Source organism: Lepisma saccharinum, chromosome 7 (assembly GCF_977018435.1).
Source record: "Lepisma saccharinum chromosome 7, izLepSacc3.1, whole genome shotgun sequence".
Lineage (NCBI taxonomy): Eukaryota > Metazoa > Arthropoda > Insecta > Zygentoma > Lepismatidae > Lepisma > Lepisma saccharinum.
In genome coordinates, this window is record NC_139235.1 from 94,486,682 (window position 1) to 94,504,975 (window position 18,294).

The 18,294-nt window shown below is 38.9% G+C and overlaps 1 protein-coding gene and 1 long non-coding RNA gene across 6 annotated transcripts in view; one reads left to right on the forward strand and one right to left on the reverse strand.

Moving 5' to 3' along the window:
* The window catches only part of LOC145990038 (uncharacterized), a 38,994-nt gene extending 23,210 nt beyond the window's left edge, over window positions 1-15,784 (reverse strand). The window contains exon 1 of one of the 4 annotated variants that reach the window (XR_014441922.1): window positions 15,689-15,784. This is a non-coding gene — a long non-coding RNA (uncharacterized LOC145990038). The other 3 variants (XR_014441921.1, XR_014441920.1, XR_014441919.1) reach the window with 3 other exon arrangements.
* LOC145990036 (FGGY carbohydrate kinase domain-containing protein) overlaps window positions 8,505-18,294 on the forward strand; it is a 60,322-nt gene continuing 50,532 nt past the window's right edge. Inside the window, exon 1 of one of the 2 annotated variants that reach the window (XM_083125666.1) lies at window positions 8,505-8,590. The gene's annotated coding sequence lies outside the window, so the exon portion shown is untranslated. Of the gene's footprint in view, window positions 8,613-18,294 lie in introns of both variants that reach the window. The other variant, XM_083125665.1, reaches the window with a different exon arrangement.

The following is an 18,294-nucleotide window of genomic DNA, read 5'->3' on the forward strand; positions in this document are numbered from 1 at the left end:
ACAAATAAAACTATAAATTTTGTAAGCTGTGAGTCCATTTATTCTTTGGATTAAATGGTAGAATATAAAAATATAAACTGGTTCCTCTGTTATACACTAAACTTTTTTTCGATCTAATGTTAAATCCTGTAAAGGAAGTAAAATTAATTACCACTATACTCTATTTAAATTCGATATTTGTAGGATTTGGGGGTGGGGGCTTCAGACCCAATAGCCATCTCTGGTTACGTGCCTGATTACACACTAAAAACACACCACTATTACATTCTATTTCTTGTTTTTTTTCCAGCAACACAGTATTAATATATACAGTGTCGAAGACATAATAAAATAATTTTTGTTTCTTTTCGTAAAATAGAGTGATTTCGGTAGGCATACAAATGAATTCATAAAATTTTAAATTATCAGAGTTTAGTCTTATATTTTTGTCATAGAACAGTCAATCCAATTCGTTATTCAGTGAGAATATGTAATTATACTTATGTCATTGGTTTGAGATAATTTTTGTAAAAGGTGCTAGTTGCATTTGATTAGGGTTTCGAGAATCTTCATGACAATGACTAAATTGAGTAAGTACAGTAACATTAAAAATTGTAATTAACTGAAGCGTACGATGAAATGTTTACTATGTTGCATTAAACTCGGGTTTCTGATGGAACATACTTATATTGAAGAAATATAATATTCATGTTTAAATAAAACCCGATAATTACATAAAATACTGGCGATATTATTATGCCTCACAAACCATAGCAGTTTATCGGTATATCGTTGTGAGTGATTTTATCAGATCGTCGAATCTGAACTTTCTACAGACCACGAAAGAGACTAACCAACACATCTTCTCTCGTGATTGATTAAAGAAATCACTGGGGTATTTCGAAATTGTAATAAACCTTATTTTTTTTAAATTTTCATAATATATAACTCTCATTATCAGTGAAAGGTGCACAATAACTTGGATTGCCAATACAATTAGCAGAAACGGGCGGGAATAATTGGGTGGGAGTAACAACACTCCTTCTGGACGCGAGACTGAGGTGCCACTGCTTTGAACTTAGGTCTTGTTTCGATTAGTCTAGTCAAGCGTGAAGCAGACTTATGACAAAGTAACTACAGCGCCAAGATGCGAGACATGATGTGTTAAATTGAGCCGAAATTTCACGGTCTAGTCGTACTTTTTACTACCCGTTTCTAACCTTTATATTGACATAAAATAATCTTCATTATATACAGGAAACAAATAGATTTGGTCAAACAAAGTGTGACTGTGCCCCAGGCGCGGCTCGTACATAATTTTCCTGGGGGTTCACCAAAATTATACAAAGTGGACTTATCTAAACCTTTTGAGACACTACACGCTTTGGTTTCTAGAGATAGTACTGGGAAAATTATCAAATTTTGGCCGGTAGATTACTGACAAAGTTAATATGCTTTATGTTCAGATAACAGTGACAGTACCAAGGAGTGTGTGTGTGTAGGGGGCGATCATTTTAAGTTAAGATTTTCGTATGGTATTGTATTTAGGGGTATCTCAGAATTCAAAAAATATTCTCGCCTCAATTTTGCCTCTTCCACTCGTCAACTCTTTTCTGGTCCCACCACTGTCAAATAGACTATATTATTGGAACTGGATCCACAGTTAAAAATACAAATCTCTGCCTGCTAAAATGAGTATGTATCAGTAATCGGCTAAATCAAAGCGATTCGATTCTATTCTATGGAATATGTTAACTTCTCACACAGCAACAACTACACTCCTTCCAATACACAATCCACCTCACTCCACTCAACGTATCACCACGCCAAGTATATTTCAATCACCACCCACGCACTTCAAAACAAACTAACAAGTATGGAGACAATGACACGTAACAAAGTCAAATGCGCGCGTCCCCTCGAACACCCTCTCGCGCTAGAGTATAACTGATCGCACGAAAACCAAACAACTTTTTGGTCGTCTTCTGACGCAAGTGCGAAATGCCTTCATTGTTAGGTTAGGCTTGAATAAATAGTAAATACTACATTTTTGGTCAAGCACGGTAAAGCCCCGAAAATTGCAGTGTATATATTCTAAGACAAGTAAACCTAAAAAGCCTAACATGTCAACGAAAGCATTTAGTCTGACGTAAGAAGACCAAAAGGTTGTTTAAATCTTGTCCGATAAGCGACCACTAGCCCTCGCGCTATTTTTGACTTTTCGGCTCCTTCCACCTGAAGTGTTTCCATCTTAAAGAAGAAAACTCTGAGTGTGTAGGCAAGTCGTTTTCTATCATATTCATCTTATTTGTCCCATCATCTTTACTTCTAGCTTTCGTTTGGGGTCACCTCTACATTTATATTACACCCTCTTCATTAATCTAATAAGTCTTGTAAAACATAAATAATACAAAGAGAATGCCAAATGAATTCAAATTGAAACACATAGTGCAACACTGGAAGAGAGAAGAGCGTGGTTCACTCCAGCTCGCTGGTGATCCTTCGAACTGCGCATGTCCGTTTTGACGAGACGACCTTCCTGGAGTATCAGACTGCATGTATTTTCGCCATATGTACGCGTCGAGCTTCTGCTAGCTGTCCTATGCTTTAGCATGGTAGGGGTTGCCTTGCGGAGGTTCAGCGGAGGCTTTGCACGAAACGGAACTAGAGGGGAGCTGAGTGGCTCTGGCCCGCGGTTTCTCCTTCTGACTAAGAGAATTTGGCACTCTACGCTTATGAACATCTCAGTTATTGTTTATTTTGTATATTACTGGGGGTTCACTGCACATTTGCGCTATACAGCCAACCGCGCCTGCTGTGCCCAGACAAAGTTTACTTAATCCTTCTGTCCGTTCTCGATTACCAATACGGATTCGAGATTCTGTGTTTGAACATAATGTGTACAAATGGGAACTTGTCCGGCATGTTTTAGCACCTAATCACTGTGTAGTACTATTTGAATAACAAATTAAAACTTTCGTAGTATTTTCTTTAAATGATAAAGCTTGGCAACTTCCATCGCTTTTTAAGATTCTAATATCATTCTTGATAACATCGACATGATCTCATTGACTTAAATCTTGAACACCAGTGGGTTGGACAAAGATTCTCTCAAACCAAAAGTTTCAATAGTTTCTTACTGACGGGAAAATTTTCTACGGTTTTGTAAAACTGTCTTACTTTAGTGATTGCACATGCAGTATCATTCAAAACAAAGTTAAATCATGGGTTGAATATTGAACATGTTTCACGATTTTCTGTTTTGCAGCAATCTTCGTTTTAGCCGGATTACAATTCCGTACGAGCTGTTGCGAGTATGAAGAAGTTCGAATCTATACATGACCGTGAAATCAAAACCTAGAAGCCAGAAACAATTATCAGTCCTCTACATTTCATTGTATTTTCTCTACTGATTGTTGTTGCGAAATGCCGTCAAAACCAATAGAATGTATAGGTGTGTTTCATCTACGTCACAAACTGTTGCATTGTGGGTTCGAACAGCCATGATTGAGGCTAGTTCTTGTAAGAATACGGAATGCAAGCGGGTGGGCGGGAGATACTAAGACAGACATTCGTGATTTAAAACCAACGTGCAGTTCATACAGATAACGAAAGCTGCGTGGTGGATATTTCCCTGCAAAACGACAAATAAAATTGGTCGCAAAGATGGCGGATGTGCACATCCTGACGTCACATGAAACCCACCTACATGCATACTGAGAATAACATATAAGAATATCGAGAAATATAATATATCTAAATATCTTACATCAATACTTACACCTCCGAACATAAATTACAGCTACGTCTCTGGAAGACTGTGACGTCACTCTCGAATCAGAAATCACTTCAGAAGACTTATCGCATGGATATATTTGCTCCGTGCTAAAATCTTTAGCAAACTAAACCTAAAAGCAATGTTAAACCTTACCTGCTAAATACGCAATTTAAACGAACACACGCTCAAGAGAGAGGAAGTCACGACACACCACTGGCGTTTCCACCAACTCCGAGAGCTTTTTAAGAGTTGAGAAGACAAGAAAAAACATTCGCTTTTCTACGAAAGAGAATGCGTAACACACTGCTCAGGGTGTAAACAGCGCATCTTAACTGGAACAGCTGTTTGCTTTTGCAGGGGCAAAGGAAAATAAGCTCCGCGAAACAAGTGGAATCATTTGGCGATTGCACTGCGTCTTTGGCGACCGGGTATTTCTGTTCGTCTTGTGTTGTCTAAAAATTATGTTACTGAGTTACAAACCAAAAGTGGTTGCAGGAAGACACTCCTTTTGGTGTTAATGTGGAATTAGCGTTGTTTAACGCCATTGTTGCACCATTTACCATGAAACCACACCAAGTATGAAGGCTTTTAACACACTATTAACACACTCTGGCTCTGTCGTTGAATTTTCAACCTTACGCGATCAAAGAAAGCGTGGGTGATGCACATACGCGTAACTCGGCAGGGGCAGGAGAGGCACTCACCCCCCTAAATTTTCAGGTTAATTAAAATTAAAGTTTACAAACAAGTGTGCTTTTGTTAATCTCCTAAGATCTGAGGAACAAAGTAATATTTGTGAGATGGACGTAAAGGAAGTCGGTAAGGATGGAAAATATTGGATTGATCTTGCCCAGGATAGGGACAGATGGAAGGCTTGTGTTGCTGCAGCTATAAACCTTCGGGTTTAAGAATGCTAGAGAGTTAGTTTTATTTGTGAGAGGACAAAGGTATCAGTTATATTTATCAAATAATACTGGGTGCTGTTCTTTTGGGATGGAAAACTTTTCGACTTTGCCCTCTCAAAGTAAAGTCCTAAGTTCGATTCTGCCCCATCCTCCCAAAGTTATACCCTGTCCCGGCTAACTGTGGAGCACGGCCGCGCATAACGTCAGAGAAGCGAAGGAAATCGAGTGGCCAGAGCGAAGCAGTACACGCTGCTGGGAAGGCAGTCGCTTTCCCCCACCCCACGCAATTCCGTTCCTCTCACGTGTTCATTGGTGGAGCCGTCTCGCTTCACTACTTGCACAAAGACTTGTTTTCGTTTGCCTGCTCCACAGTTAGCTGGGACAGAGTATAGGTCATAAGTTATGCCCATAGAGATGCAATCAGCTGCTTTTCATGCAATACTGCCCCTGCGTTACCAAATTGTAGGACGTTCTTTAACATTCGCCGGCACTTTTATTTAGAGTTGCAAAAAAAGCCAGCTTTTTGGAATGGACGGTTTTCTTTCCGATAAAAAGCCGGCTTTTTGTTTTAAAAAACACGGAAGTTTTGGCTTTTTTTGGCTTTTTACCAATTACAGCTAACCTATTTCACTTGAAGTTACTGTTTTGAGTTTACAAGTTTCTAGTGACATATTGTACAACTAGCTAAAAAAAAATACTTGGTCATTTTGGTGCTTGGTGCGGATATCAGGGGCTATCTTTGAATGCGTCTCATTTGAGACACTCATGCCAGTGACCGTGTACAATTGGTTGGCAATGATGGTAATATTTGTAGTTTTTGTATTTAATAAACAACTGCACTTCTACAAACAAAAAAGCATTAATAAAAAATATTTTGAATTTTGTGAGTTTTAGTGAATGAAATATATGTGAGACACTCATGCAATAATTGGTTATTATTTTCATTAATGATAGTAATTTTTGTAATTATTATAATTAATAAATAACTGCACATATATAATCAGCAAAGGAAGCAGTGATTCAATAATAAAATGGTTTCTTGAATGTTAGGGATAAAAAAAGGTGTGGGCCTGTGAGTCCCCCCCCCCCCACAGTATGTAAGTTTCTTGTAAGGCTTGGGTAAGCTAGGGTTAAAACTAAACGTGTAGTCCAGATGAGCACATCTGACCATGAAATGGACTTAAAAGCTTTTACGTGTTTATATCTCAATTTAAATGTTGATGTCATAAAATATGAAACAAATGTTAATATCAAAATAGGTATTCGATGTTGCGGGACAATTATAAATCTTTACTGTGCACAACAGATATGCAGAAATATACGTATTACGTGAATGTGTGTATATATCTTGTTTAACGGAGCTTTGAGACGGAAGCGATACGTGGCTCATGGAAACCAACCCTTAGAAGTAAATGTAACCTTTCGAACCGAAGCAACATAAGCTTCAAGTGTCGCTTGGCCTGTACCATTTTCTCAGGGGACTTTCAGACCAAAGCAACAAGTGACACATGTCACTTGGAAGAAGACCTTTCGAACCGAAGTGCGACAACGAGCTAAACATGTCACTTGCATGTTGCTCGGACTACACTATTTTCTCAATGGCGTGCATCGTGCGCTTTGGCCTGTTGTTCTTGCATGCACAATGAATGTTTTACTTTACACTGAAGGAGACTGTGTCGCTTGTCATCTGTGACTTCAGTCTGAAAGCTCCTTCAGCGGCACGCATCATGTGCAGGGCCGGCGGAAGGGGCGGGGGGAGGGGGTTGCGCACAGCGCCACCACCCAGAGCGGCAAAATTTGAAGAGAAGAAAAAAATAAGCCTATTGAAAACTTGAAAGTTATAATATTATATTATATAACTTGGAAGTTAATATATGCCAACCCACCATTTTGAAGGAACATATCAGTAGTCTAGCTACGAAGAGTACTCTATTTGTAGGGCTATAAAATATTTCTAGTTTTTCACATAAGAAATACTTCTATTAAAAGGCAATACTATTGAGGTGTTCCTAGAAACGCGGTGTAGGGGTGGCAGCCGAAATTGACGATCTTAGATCGCCATTTCTCCAATCCATTTTTACAGTGCATATGTCAATCTGCTGGTGTCAACTACACTAATAACGAAAAGGTTTCTGAGCCCGTTCGCCCGAGCTCACTCGCAGGAACTGTGTGGACTGTCTGTTACGCTGCCGAGCTTCGTGGCGGAGTGGTTATCACACCACGCTACAACTCCAGGGATCCGAGGTTCGAATCCCAGCCTGGGCACGGGTGTTCTTTATGAGTGTCCCTTCATCAATTTCATCAAATCATCACTCATTATGAACGGACTCTAACTTGTGTTTTATGACATTCAATTTCATAACAGGGCAGCTTCCTTAAATATTCAATGCTAAATTTAATTAAACATTAACATATACATTTGACATTATTTTTTAAGGAATCCTGTACCAAATGGATGGGGGTTTACAAAGTCCACTACTCATCCCTGCCACTGATGCTATTTAATGTCACGCAACGCAGCACGTGCCATGGAGATCAAAAGCATTTATAAGACTACTCAAATTTATAACCTACACTTACTTCAAGGTCTGTGGAACTATGCCAAGCACTGTTGCCAACTTGTAACCTGATTTATATCGACATTGAATGTATAAAACGGGGTTTTGGCACGAGAAATGCATGATAATACAGATTCATCCGTGTTTGGAATGGTATTCGTTCCTGTACCCTAATATTCCTCATCGTAGTTAACATGGATAACGGTACAAATATGCGACGTTTATTAGGAAGATATGATGTCTTGATAAATGATATAGAATGATCGTATCCCTCAGATGAGTCTGGGTTTGTAAGTTTCAATACGTTTCTTAAATTCAAATTTATTTTTCTGAAGTGATACTAATTGGAAGCTTTATGAACGTCACTTGTATTCGTATTTATTTAATAGGATTGGTGCTTGGAATCATATTTTTAGTAAATTTATCTCATAAATAATACTTCACATTTCTGTCATTTTTGGCTGATCATGAAAATTATGATGAGTGATGATATGATGAAACTGATGAAGAGACAGTCACAATATATATAACAAGATTCAGGCTAATAACTGATACTATAATTCGAAAAGCAATTAATTTTGAATATAATATTTAACTTTTGAACGTTTATTTTTATGGTGAATTGGTATAATAATAAAAAACGACATGTGCAGCTTGACTGTCGCATCGGTAAGAAAGATTGCATTTATATCTGAAAGTTCGTTTTGAAGCGACACTTGTCGCCTGCCACGTGACGCTTGGCAGGTCGGTCTGAAAGCTGCCAAGCGCGAGTGGAATAAATGACGTAAGTGTTTTTGTGTACTTCCAGACGTTGCGAACGAAGGCAATTGGATAACTGAGCCTAAACCGAGACAGGTAATCAATGTTTCCTTCGTCTTTGTGGAACGGAGGGAGGTAATGGCCTTTAATCGTTCCTATTAACGCTGCCAAATTGATTAATTTGGAGTAAATAATTCTCTCCCCTCACGTCACCTTCAAATCTTCGGAGGTGGAGGTTAAGGAACAAACACACCAACAGGTAGTTGCGTCATTGCCATTGTACATATTTTCCTGTTTATCGATCCTGTATACATTCCTAAAATACATTTCTGCTGACGTGGCTAGACAACCACAGGAGTAACAAGGAAGAGATGTTTCCTTCGCATATTGAGGTCTGTGCATAAATACGTGTCTGTATGCAATCATGCCATACCATAAAAAATAAGACTTGAAGCATCGGTAACCTTGGAAAGGCCATGACCTTTAGTGAAAAAATTATCCGCCTTGCAACACTGCGTATTTTATCTCGTGCGACAGTGGGAGAATTTCGCCCAATCACGAACGTTGTTACACGTTGATACGACCCAGTTTTTTACGTTCAGCTACAACAGGTGGGTGCAACCATGTGCTTTTGTGAGTACCTTTGTAGCACATTTTTTTTAAAGAGTTGTGTTTAATGACCTCACGTTACTGTTATATTGTGAAAAGTGTAAGAAACGTTTCGATTCAAGCCTGCTGTTTTTTAGTCTTTGAGTTATTGGCAAATGGGTCATATCGGTTGAGTGAGCTCTGCATGTGTCATTGGTATTCAAAGAATGATTCCGTTTTGTTTGCCGAAGCTTATCTTGATATAAACAATGAACGGGGTAGCTTGCATGCTTGGTGTTATCAGCTCATCTTTCAGGACGGTTACAAAGGAATAATGTGTGTTATAATCTGTTTTATATGCAAATTTCTTAAATATGCCTATTATATTATATTGCGGATAACAGTGAGGTAACTATTATGAATATGAAAAGAGTGCTTTCCGATCGCGTAGTGCTGAAGTCTTCGCATTGTTATCAAGGGGGCCCTGGGTTTGGTACGTGGTGGAGGAGTCACATTGCACAGTTGTTCGGCTTCCAGTTTAAACTGCATGTTCAGTTCCAACTTTTCACGAAAATGAAAGGGTTAAATACAGACTTTCTGGTGTGTTTTATGGAACCAAATGTAGGCTAAATCTACCTGGAAAGATTTGACGCTGATAAAATGGGGGGGGGGGGGGGGTTGAGCGTGACGCGTTACGAAACCAGAGGTCGCATTCTTTTTTTTTAGTAGGTTCGAACTCTCGTCAAGAAGGTAATTTTGCGCAATCATCAGGACGGGCAGAAGTGAAAAGAGTAAAACCTGTTTTGCACAGTTTTCAGGAATTCCAACCGTTTGAAAATTCAGATTTGATTGTTTAACAAATGAGGGGCTTTCTGAGCATTGTTTCCCGTTGTATTTTTGCAAAGTTTTGAATAAGTATTTGAAAGTAAGGTGCCGTTATTGGTCTCTGAACTTGCATTCATCAAACATGCCAAACTTTTCGGGGGGGAAGGGGGTTGAACCCCAACCCTTAATAACACTGCATCAGGCTCCGTTACTATAGCAAAAAATAATGCTTTTACGCTCGAAAAATCTTTTGAATCACTTTGCTTGATGTGCTCTCGTACAATTCTTTAAGTATTCTAGATATTTGGCTCACTTCCTGTATCGTGGTGTTTGTTGAATAGGTTCATGGTTTATATTTAAGGTTCGAATGAAATAATTTGCTGTCACTTTCCATGTTCCAATTTTTCGCCAGATTAAGAGTAATTAGTTATTTAAGAGATATGATTAATAAAACTACCAAAATAGGGAACTAATATGTGTTCATGACTGAAGTTATGCACATATCGGTTGTTCGGAACCACACCCGTGGCCCGCTTAAAAATGTAGGGGAAGATAACCTGCTGGGAAACTAGGAGAGGGCAGCAATGTTTTTTGATAAGATGCATTCAAGTGGTCATTTGTGTAACAGTGAAATAGGTAATTTTAGTAAAATAATTCCAATTTCATCCAATATAATGTTGTTTCTTCCAATTACTTACCCTGCTAAAAATAATATATTTGTTATCACTATTTATTAATAACGAATTTAAATCAAAATTTTCTAGTTTGCTTCTCTGTAATGTTTCAGCTAAATGTGTTATATTGATAACGGTAACATTATAGTATAAGGGAAACGGATTTCTTCAAATTTACAGGAGAAAGTACTTACGGAAATCATTTTCTGTAGCGTTGTAGAAGTTCGTGAATGTAGTTTTGATCCATTTTAATGCGAAAACATGTCGTTTTCTGCGAAAATCTCTGTCCGACACGCTGTTTCTGCTGCCGCCATTTGCTTTCTGCACGAGAGCGCAATGTTCCGTGTGTTAAGATGACGCAACCCCATAGTCAGTGTTTCAGCCTCGCCGTGTTTTCACTAGAACATGACTTGTCGAGTATTTTAATTTTTTTTTTAACTATGCTTGCCTAACCTAACTTAACCTAACCTAACCTTACGGAAAATGGTGTTTGGGGCTAACGTCAATGGTTTTTGGGGAAACGTCAATGGTTTGTGGGGCTAACGTCAATGGTTTGTGAGGCTAACGTCAATGGTTTGCGACATATTAGCATAATTTTAAATCTGGGCACGAAAGTAGGTATTTTCCGGTGAACGAGGTTGCAACACTGCATACATCGACAAAACACTCTCACAACGCGCCCTGAACCAGTACGCTATCGCCCACCATAATGTGTTACAGAATCGAAATAACAAGTAACAGTAAGTACTCGGAAATGTAAGAAATAGACATTATCTTAGTTAGAAATGCATTATTTCACCTTAGGAAATGTTCCGCATTCCAAAATAGTACGTTAGCAATGTAAAAAAGTGCGAAATATATTATTTATAGGTGTTTCCCTTATAATAGTACCTTTTTAACTTTTTTGCGCTATATACGACAATCTTTCCACATACTTAGCAATTAGATCTTCAGTTCAAGTTTTCTACAATCGCACGTTGCAAATTATACTACAAGTCATGTAGTAGTATGTCATCAAAATTCAGGTGCTTTGCTATGTCTTTATTATAGTTTAATATAGCAAGATACTCGCGTTTTTTGCGTTGAACTAATGTGGAATTGTTTTTTTCCGTGCAGCAAGACATTGTTTACGAGTACTTGTCATACATACATTACTTACATTGTATCTCAAAATTTATCATCCTCGTAAATTGACCATTAATATAAAATGCAACAAATTGAGTATTTAGAGAGAAAACAATTATTCCTACGTGTAATTACTTGTATTTCCAAGGTATTCTTATATTCCTCAAACTTATTTCACAATTTGTTAAATTTCTTGAAAGTGAAGGCAGATTCTTGATGAAGAGTAAGGGGTAAAATTTTCGTATCCGCAAGACGTATTTCTTCAATTTACAAGAGAAATTACTTACCGAATGCAATTTATTTATAATTGTGGAAGTTCGGGGAAGTGTTTTCTCGCATCGTTCATTGAATTTTGCCGGTAAATCATTTATTTTTCGATATAAATGTGTGACCGGTGCACGAAAGATCTTGCATCCATTTACTTCCAGGTGGATGTAGCCTGTGCGTGATGACGTAATCCCGGTCAGTGTTTCTAAACACGTGCTTTTGTAACTGAAGAAGGTACGTTTCCGCAAATGGTTCGTGGGGCTATATGTCAATGGTTCGTGGGGCTATGTATCAATGGTTCGTGGGGCTATGCGAGAATGGTGTGTGGGGCTACGCATATTTTTTTCGAAACCAATTTTTAACTATTGTAACCTATACGTGACCCTACCTAACCTAACCTTACCGGAAATGGTTCGTGGGGCTATTTTTGAATGGTTCTTGGGGCTATCCGTGAATGGTTCGTGGGGCTATGCGTGAATGGTTCGTGGGACTATTTATGAATGGTTCATGGGGCTATCCGTGAATGATTCGTGGGATTATCTGTGCATGGTTCGTGGGGTTTTCGATATAAATGTGTGACCGGTGCACGAAAGATCTTGCATCCATTTACTTCCAGGTGGATGTAGCCTGTGAATGATGACGTAATCCCGGTCAGTGTTTCTAAACACGTGCTTTTGTACCTGAAGAAGGTACGTTTCCGCAAATGGTTCGTGGGGCTATGTGTCAATGGTTCGTGGGGCTATGTATCAATGGTTCGTGGGGCTATGCGAGAATGGTGTGTGGGGCTACGCATATTTTTTTCGAAACCAATTTTTAACTATTGTAACCTATACGTGACCCTACCTAACCTAACCTTACCGGAAATGGTTCGTGGGGCTATGCGTCAATAGTTCTTGGGGCTATCCGTGAATGGTTCGTGGGGCTATGCGTGAATGGTTCATGGGACTATTTATGAATGGTTCATGGGGCTATCCGTGAATGATTCGTGGGGTTATCTGTGCATGGTTCGTGGGGTTTACGAACCTGGAAAAAAATACAAAATCAGTAACACGAAAGTAGGTATTTTTCCATGAAGGAGATTGCAACACTGCATAACCACTGATCATCGACAACGCTATATAGTCAAGATTTCTCCGCCATATTGCGTGTAACGCAAGCGAAAGCGAACAAACGAGAATTACTCGATATGTCGACAGTTGAGATTATTTGCGTGAAAAAAACGAAATGCCACCTTGAAAAATCCTTAGGAATGCAGAATACGTAAGTAACAATGTGAAAAAGAAGAAAATAAAGGAATTTCAGACGTTTGGTGGTTAGAGTGCATCACACATAAATTTGCCGTTGCTTAGAAACGAATTTTCGTTTCGTCTCCCTCTCTCTTAGCATCACGTGTTCTACCCTGCTCGAAAACCTTCGCTATTGTTGCCATATTGTCATTCCATTCCTGGAGACACTCTCGCAAACATCATTGAAAACAATTGAATAGCGCTCCAGCTCGCGGTTCCCACCGTTCGGCAGGGACGGTAATGTGGCAATATAGCACGGCGTAGTGGTTGCTTTTTTTATGCAGTGCATGTTCATTGGCTAGCTAGTAACTAGTGTTGCCAACTGTAATAATGAAGCACTATTTCTGTCACGGAAGGGGAAAGGCAGGGAAAGTGGCGGTGAGTTTTGTTGGATTGGAAGCACCATATTTTTATTTTATACTAAGTATTTGACCGGTTTGACGTTGTGTGCGTGTATTGCGTGTGTGTATGTAAAAGTGTGTGTTTGCTAATGAACGTTAAATTCCATAATGCCTCCAGTTCTGTCGAAGTTGAAATCAAAAACCTTGCATAGCCAAGCTCGGGAAATTCTAAGCAACGTGCACGAGTTCATGAAGGAGGAAGCCAGTCATGGTGTTAGCATCCCAATAACTTTAATAAATACTTACTTTTACATATTTAAGGAAAATATACTTAATTTTACATATTTCAACAGGTTTAATTCACAAATTGTTCATATTTCATAATTTTGGAATTATTCAAAATAAATAAATTATGTGGCTCCAACATCATTTCAACTCTGGCTCCGGCACGTGTTCTTGTAGAAATTGCATAGAGGAGGCTGTCATTTTTGCTGCTTAATGCGATACATATTGTTTTGTGTTAAAATTGCCATGCTTTGATGGGTGACCAAGTTCATAGCAGGGCCGGCGGAAGGGGAGGGCGAACCGTGCCATCGCCCAGAGCGGAAAAATTTGAAGAGAAGAAAAAAATAAGCCTATTGAAAACTGTGATCGAGCGAGATATTCTTTTGCGCTGAATAGTATTGAAATAGCATAAGAAGTCTCATTATTTATTTTATATTTTGATGTTTTAGTTAGGAATATATTGATTTTCAATTTTCCGTTGCTGCGTAATGACCGGGGGGGGGGGGGGGGGTCGAAATAGAGCGGCATCTGCCGCCACCTCCCAGGGAGGCAAAATGACTAGCGCCAGCCCTGGTTCATAACAAAAGAAAAAGCCGCGCAGCTTATCGTCTAGTGGCAGTATATGTACTTGTTATTGTTGTGGAAGCCGGCATCCTTTGTAAATGTACAACAAAGGCAACCGACTGTCGCCGATCTCAGAGAGGAAATAATAATACTGCTTGAGGAGGAGTGTTATGGTGCAATTGTAGCGGTTTAACACGTTGGCATGTTATTATCTGCCGTTGCAGTTCCATACCAGTGTATACGAGTTTTGGGAGTGAAAAGGTAGAACGCCACCAGTGTATTAATGCAATGAAAAATAATATATATATATTTTTTATTTTGTTTGAAATCACTCAAATAAGGAATCGTATGAAGAAGTCTTCTTTCCAGCATTTTTGGTAATTTTACTTATGTGTTAGTTCATATTTTACGAATTTTTAGTCCATATGTATGTAGCTACATACAAAGCCACTTGTTAGTACATATTAATCTTAGTCCTGGTATAATGCATGACGTTTAAAACTCAACGTTAGATAGACCTGAATTCTCTAATTTTATTGTTGCACGTAACAGCTGTGCATCGGCGCACTGCAGCGATTTTTCTATCTGCTCCATTAGCAACACTGCTTCTTTAGTTGTTTCGCGCATCGCACGGCAGAAATATCTGCGCTGGACTCTACTGAAATTTTACCATTATACTGCGTCTTGTTTTAAAATTTTAAGCACATGCATCTATTCGAAATATTATTTTCTCTACATGCCATATTACCTGTTCGCAGTATAGGGCTTAGTGGTTACGTCTTGTAATTCCCGGTGGAAACATATAGTGGTTCGGACAGTAGTTTCCAACTTTGAACTGCATGCCTAATTCTGGTTAGTCTTTCTGTCATAACGTGGACTTAAAAAACAACTCAATATGTACCAGCAACATAATGTACACTCCTGTTCACACAAAGTAACACGCTTTATAGGGTTGGACAGTTGAATGTGGCACTTTTCTGATCAGGAGTATACATTACTCCATAAAACAGAGAAATATATAATAGAAGTTATGTATTTCGAACTTCTTACCGAAGGACAATTTTCTATAAGTAAGCGAGATTTGGTACAGTTAACAGACAAATGAACGTTTTTGCCTGTAGATTCTTTACCGAGTCGAGAGTTTGCACGTGGCTATGAAATAGGAGTAAACAAGAGGAATAACCACATTTACCCTGGGCCCGAGGGGGGCCGAATTCTCGGCCCGTGCTGTGATATCTCTAGCTCTGTTTACCTATGAAGTCTGGAACCATTGGTACAACGGATGAACAGCATATTTGCTTAATGCAAACGTGCTGTACATGTCCGCCTACACACTCCACCAAATGTTACAGCATACTTCCTTGAATTCTCTTCAAAATGTGTGGATTCAGAGCAGCTGTTCCAGTGGTTATCCTTTCTCGGAGATCATCCAGATCCAGGATTTTCACAGCGTATTCCCATTTGGGGTTGAGATCAGGTGATCGTGGTGTCCTTTGCGCCATTGCGCGGTGCACCAGCGTCCGGGAGACATGCCATTTGCAGTTCGAGGATAGTGAACAATACTGGTTCCAAACTTTGTGGCTACTCTACATAAAATAGTTTATATTAGAATACCTGGAACAATTCTTCTTAATTTTGCCTTTTCACCTGATGACTTTCAGAATAGAAAATATTGACTGCGAAATGTTTTTCAGCGTCCTTTATCAAACTGAAAGTTTGCTATCTTAATTGTCGTAGACAGCTGGGCGCCTTACCGTTCCAGAGGAAGATTGTTGCTTCAAAACCTGTAAGTGCGCCGATCTTATCGCTAATTGTTAAAGGGTTAGCGGTTGTAAAGATGAAAGACCAGACCGCTCTCGAAGTGTGATGTCGGAGATAAGTATTAAGTGTCTGAGCAAACAGTACTTATTAGGTGGAGTAGATGCAAGCGGAAACTGAAGATAAAATATATATTACAAAGCTAATCTTGAAGGTATCTTCAGCGCTGCAGTACCAAATCATAACTTATTGTCAACGTATCGGGAAAACGAATAAATCAAAGACTGATCTTGGATTAAATTCTGTACATTTTTATTACATTTATATTAATAATTTTCTGTGAAAGTGCTATGTTGTTGATTTGGTGTTGTAAATCCACTTTATGCACAGCAACTCTAATCGGGACTGGACCTACAGTTTAAAGTGGGACAGTAGCGTACGCAGGATTTTATCAGGGGGGTTAAGTTCTAAAACATTCTCCAGATTCACACTACCATTGTTTTATTATACCTTAATTAAATAATAATACTCATAATTAATTAATAATACTTATAATTAATTAATTAGCTGAATTACGACTAATAATACTACTAATACCACTACGACTATTAAGTAGTAGAGATTATATAGTATTTATGAAAGCAATAGAATGAAATTACTTTCTAGTCATTCGATTTTTATCAAATTCTGGGAGCATTTTTTTGTTTCTTTGTTACGAAATAATTGTCTGGTTAACGAGGTGAGACATTTTAAGTGTGCAGAAAATCCACAAACAACAAGAAAATATATTAAAATAAATTGAAATAATCAAAGTATGGAACTAATCCAAGGAGCTGCGGTGGTCTGGTCGGTAGAGCGTCCGACAACCACGTGGGAGATACGGGTTCGATTCCCGGAATTGGTTGGAATTTTTCCGGCTTCTTCCCCCCATAAATGTCCCCGATAATTCACATCTGGATTGCCTCGCTGTTCTTACCAACAAAACATTTTGCAATAGTTAAGCTTATTTTCGTTTGAATAATTGCCTAGTCAACAAGGTGAGATATTTTAAAGAGAGACATTCAAACGTGCTGCGGTAAACAATGGGAAGGCGGACTGGTGACTGTTCTTGTCCTCCTAGCCTTTGTCTATACATTAGCCACTTACAACGAACCAAGAACTTCCTTTAGTTAATTCTCATTGTTCATGCAAAAAAATACATGTTCATTGAACACTGGCGTACGTAGAGGGGTTGCTGATGGGGTTACAGCCCCTACCGAAATTTTGAGAAAATCTGAATTTTTAAATAAAAATCCGTTAAGAACTTTAAAAAATCAAAATGTGTAAATGCGAAACCTCTTTTAAAGTGAGTCCCGATTACCATTTTTGTCTTTGAATACAATTTTAACAGACTGAAAAGCTCCAAAAATACGAAATATTTTATTATGCATCCTGCCCTCCAAAACGAATCCATGTGTCCACATTTACTATTCCAGCCCCTCCCGAAAAAAATACTGCGTACGCCAGTGTATTGAACATTGTTGCAACTGAGATACAAAACAACTATTTTTCTCTTTTAAATCATGGTTACCCTTATATTTTATTTTCAAGGCATTCACTCTGAAAGACGTGTGTGTTTGGAATGCAGTGCTTTTCTCCGTGCTGCATGGAAATAATAATTCAAATTATTATTATTATTATTAGTAGTAGTAGTAATAGTAGTAGTAGTAGCAGTAGAAGCAGCAGCAGTAGTAATAGTGATAGTATTGTCGCAGATCTTTGACTGTGATAAATTGGTCATTTTGAATTTTTTCCACAGCATTTTTTCATAATATTTCACAAGGTCAAGGGGGGTTAAACCCCGTAACCCCCCCTTGCGTACGCCACTGAAGTGGGATCCGAACCACTATGAGCCTCCACCGGGTCCAAAGTGCTATGAACTGCTCAGTAGCCAAATACAGCATCGTGTCTTAGTACAGTGTAATAATATAGGGGAACTTTTACACTTCATAATTAGAATCAATAGAAATAGGAGTTCAAAACAATTACGCTACTACTACCCTATATTTCAGGATAGCTTTTAATAAGACCATTAAATCAATGCTGAAAAATTGTATCAAAAGTACAAATGAGGGTAGCCAGAACAACCGATAAAGGTATTAAGCGCGAATGTGAAATTTTCGCGGTTAATCCGTTTCGCTCTAATTTCTTTCGCGCTTATTCAGGTATTCAATTTTGGTTTCGTGATTAATGCGTTTCAAGGTTGTTCCACTCGCGATTATTCCACCACCCCCTGCGCAGTCATCGACCATCTTGTGACCAGTGGCGTGCCCAAGGGGGGTTGATGGGGGTTATAACTCCCCCTTTCGCCCAGTATTCCTAAAAAAGAACGTCAAAGGTAGGAAAATATGACAGATGAGGGCTGACTACCAAGAAAGAGTATACATAACCCCTCCCTTTCGAAAATCCTGGGCACGCCACTGCTTGTGACGTATCAGTTTCTAACGGCAGGTAACTTATTCCGGCACGGCTCGGTACATCACAGACCGACATCGGCACAAAAGCTACCCACAAGCGTCCTGTTCGATTCTCAACACTTGTCTTCTGCTCGCACATGAGCGGA